Source organism: Myodes glareolus, chromosome 13 (genome assembly GCF_982192425.1).
Source record: "Myodes glareolus chromosome 13, mMyoGla1.1, whole genome shotgun sequence".
Taxonomy (NCBI): Eukaryota; Metazoa; Chordata; class Mammalia; order Rodentia; family Cricetidae; genus Myodes; species Myodes glareolus.
In genome coordinates, this window is record NC_142038.1 from 5,130,202 (window position 1) to 5,133,947 (window position 3,746).

At 46.6% G+C, this 3,746-nt stretch overlaps 1 long non-coding RNA gene across 1 annotated transcript; it reads right to left on the bottom strand.

The window, feature by feature from the left end:
- Positions 1 to 522: 522 nt before the first annotated feature.
- LOC148119940 (uncharacterized) lies at positions 523 to 3,516 on the bottom strand. The gene is made up of 2 exons (XR_015734667.1): positions 1,743 to 3,516; positions 523 to 816 (listed from the first exon to the last, which is right to left on the bottom strand). It is a non-coding gene; the product is annotated as an uncharacterized LOC148119940 (long non-coding RNA).
- Between the last annotated feature and the right edge of the window lie 230 nt (positions 3,517 to 3,746).

The window sequence follows — 3,746 nt, forward strand, 5'->3', positions numbered from 1 at the left end:
CTTTCTTCTGCTGATCTTCTGACTCTTCTGGCCCATATATACCCTGTGCCGCCCACTTCTGTCCTCTTCTGTGGGGAGTGGAAGAACAGAGAAGAAAGAGACGCGGCCACTTTTTCCAAGTGAGTGGCTATTTTGACCACAGTCACAAGCCCTATGAGGACAGACAGTTGCCAGGGACACTGAGGGCTCTGTCCAGCCACACTTGTTCCCGCCTTCTGACTTGTTCCAGGGCTCCCTCAAACTCCTCAATTTAGATTTCACCTACGATCTTGACAGCTCCCCTTCCTGACATTTGTCCTCAACAAAGTTCTACTGTGATTTTCTTAGTGGCATACTCATGAGCACGTGCGTGTACTGTAACTTTTCCCTTCAAAGGCCACAGCCTCTTCAAAGGTGATGGCTCTGATTGTTTAGATAACGGCTATGCGTGTCGTCACGGCACATGTTTCAAAGGACCTGATCTGAAGGTGTACGAGACCTGGGGTCCTTCTTCCATCGGAATAATTGTAAAATACTCTGCTCTGCTGGGTGCAGAGGCTGCTGGCATTTTTATTTGTATAACCAGTGGTCCCAGGTCAGGGGACAGAGGGCCTAGGTGTGTGACAATGGATTTAGCTTTAAGAACGGGGCAGCTAGGATGGAGGTCCCAGGACTGCGTCCCTTGTGGAGCTGGACGGAAAAACTGTCAGGGCACCATGCACATCACACAGCATCTGGGGTCACAGCCGAGTTTCTGAGAGGATGCTCTTTGATGAAGTTGGAAACGGAATTGGAGAGGGCAGCTGCTTTCATGGTTGCAGTGCGGGATGGAGATCTCTGCAGAGACAGCGAGAGGGAGCACTTCAGTATACAAAGTGTGGTTCCCAGACCAGACCAGCAGTGCCAGGGGCCTCTAGGGAGATGCGCGTTCCTACGTCCACCCTGAACTACTGAGTCAGGACTATGATTTTAGCCGGTGACCTGCGTATAGAATACGATATGAGAAGAAACCCTATTCTGCAGAAAAGCAGGCTCGGTCTTAGTCTGATGACTGTCAGGTAGGGATGACCTGAGGTGTCATAAAGTGTGTGTTCTGACCATCCCACCTTTAAAGTGGGGGTAGGGTTAATGCATCAGTATCTATACCATTGTGAAGGCAGTATTCAAATACGTAAAACATGTAGATCCCGAGATGCCTGAGACATGTCAAACCTGAAATGATGAACTTCACTGGTAATGATTCCTTAATTTTGACTTCTGGACAATGAAGAGTTGTTTTATTTAGTTTTTATTTATTTATTTTTATTTATTTTTTTTTAACAGCTGAAGTGATGAGGGGTCCCTTCAACTCAGCTTCATTTCAGATACACTGATGTGCTGGGGTGTAAGTAATTCCCCCAAACTTGCATCAAGTAAAAGCCCTCAAGGAGACAATTCAATTTCCAAATGTAAATTCCAGCCACATGTAGAGGGAGCACTATTGCTTCCATCCCCTGGTGAGCAATGAGGCTTCCTACAAACGTGATTGTCTCTGACACTGCTGCCTTTCTCTGGAAGTGGCTTTTCGACGTTAAAGAGAGGCTGCTTCTGCTGGGAAAGGATTTGCTCGGGGAAAGTTGAAAGTTTACGCTTGTTATGCATGAGTTTGAGGGAAGAAAGACAGAAATGATGACGGGAGACATGAATGTTCAATGTCATATGGTCCGGAACGGCTTTCCCCTCCTCCCCTTAGCCTTAATTATGGTCTGTGTGAGGGTTCTTACCACAGCCTAGCAGGAAGCCTGTGCCCACTGAGGTCGCCTCTCTGCAGGTTCCTCACCTCCAAGCAGCCGCTGATACCAGTGAGGGAGTGTGCCCTCCCTCATGGGCTGAACTTCTAAGGTGAAAAACTGGATTTCAGTTAGAATAGCAAATTCAAATTTTAAATATTTTTGCTATGACAGCAAATATTCCGGTGGCCAGTTATGCTGTTTCTGATGGGTAAAAATGAGCACCAAACTCATTCTATCCAGTAAATAGTACAGAATTTATGTCTGGCAATATTGGTATTTAAGGACACATTGGCAGGAAACCTTTTAGTAGCCAAAAACTAAAGAGTGTGATAGTTATTATTTTTAATTTGTGTGTGGTTTGGAAGGTATGTTTGTGTATGTGTGGGCGCCTGTGTGTGTCCACGCCTGTGGAGGTCAGAGGTCAAGTGCAGGTTTCATTCCTCAAGAGCTCCTCCTTGTATTTTGAGATATGGTCTCTCAGCAGGAACTGGGGTTTACTGATTAGACTAGCTGACCAGCTAGTCCCTAAGGTCCTCCAATGTCTGCTTCCTAAACGCCAGGATTACAATTATGCACCACCATGCCTGGCTTCTTGCAAATGTTCTGGAGATTAAACTCGGGTCTCCAGTTTGCAAGGCCAGTCCTTTGCTTGCTGAGCTATTTCTTCAGCTCTAGTAGAATGTTTAGATGTTAAACCAAGTGGATAGAGCCCCAACTCTACCAAAGTCTAAACATGTTACTTTCCCTGGGTTTGCCTCAGTCCCATTCATGTGACAGTTCTTCACGAAGTCCAGCCATGGTTCTAAAACACCTGCCAGTCATACGCTGAAGGACCTTGGGCAATGCAAAGGGGACTGTGCAGAACTCTCCCGAGAGTCTGGGAGGGGATCCACCAGCGTTCCGTCTTTTGAGACCACTGGGACTCTGACATTGATTGGACAAAATGTTCATTCTTCCTAAGCCCAACTCTACACTTGTAAAGTGGGTAGAGCTAGATTATCTTTCAAACTCTAGTGTTACCAAGTTACATTTGGTCTTATTTGTAAAAGCCAGGGAAAGATACACTTTCCAGATCTGTGTTTCTGCTGGAAGTGGCACCTGTGAGCCTGCAAGAAATGCTTGGGGTTGGCATACAGAGTCCTACATCAGGTGCTTTCGAGTGGGACATCCTGTATCCCTTCCGTATTTCTGTACCTTCCAGTGACCAAAGGAAATGCTGATAGCAATCATTCTGACCCTGACTGCTTCGTGTGTTTAGAGGGTGGGCACCACTTCAGTAGGCAATGTCACCAGATTCTCTTCAGAGCCCTTAGCACAGATTTGTCTTTTGTGCTGGATGCTGCCACCCAGCAGCAGGGCATGTTCTAATTATTATTTTAATTTTGTGTTGGCAGAAAGACACTTTGAGGGAAGCACTTCCTTTGGGGGGCTATTCAGATCTCCAGACTTCTGGCTCAGGGCTTCTCAGCACACATGAAGAACATATTGGTTTTCCCCCAAACCGTCCTCTGTACGGCACTTACCCTACTGCTTGTGGGACCCATGCTATGTTTCCTCCGTTCATCTGTGCCTCCTGGGATGAGGGACCTGCACAGAAGGGAACGTCTACAAAGGGCAAAGCCAGCATATCCAAATAAACATTGCCTAGTACTTATGCCAGGCATGCCTCACTGGCTGTAGGATCAAAGAGAAGAATTAAACAGAAGTTTCAGGCTTATATAATCAAAATATGCACCTTACTTGACTCTCTCTCTCTCTCTCTCTCTCCCTCCCTCCCTCCCTCCCTCCCTCCCTCCCTCCCTCCCTCCCTCTCATACCAGGTCTTTACTACAAGAACTTCTTGTACTGACATATACTGGTAAGACATTGTTTTGCATTGTGAATTATGTTTTTTTAGGGGGCAGGGATGGCAGCAAACTCTCCTGGACTGCTCACGGTAACAGTAGCAAGGTTCTCACAGTGAACATTCCTCCTTCTGAGTTGATACAGTGTGGC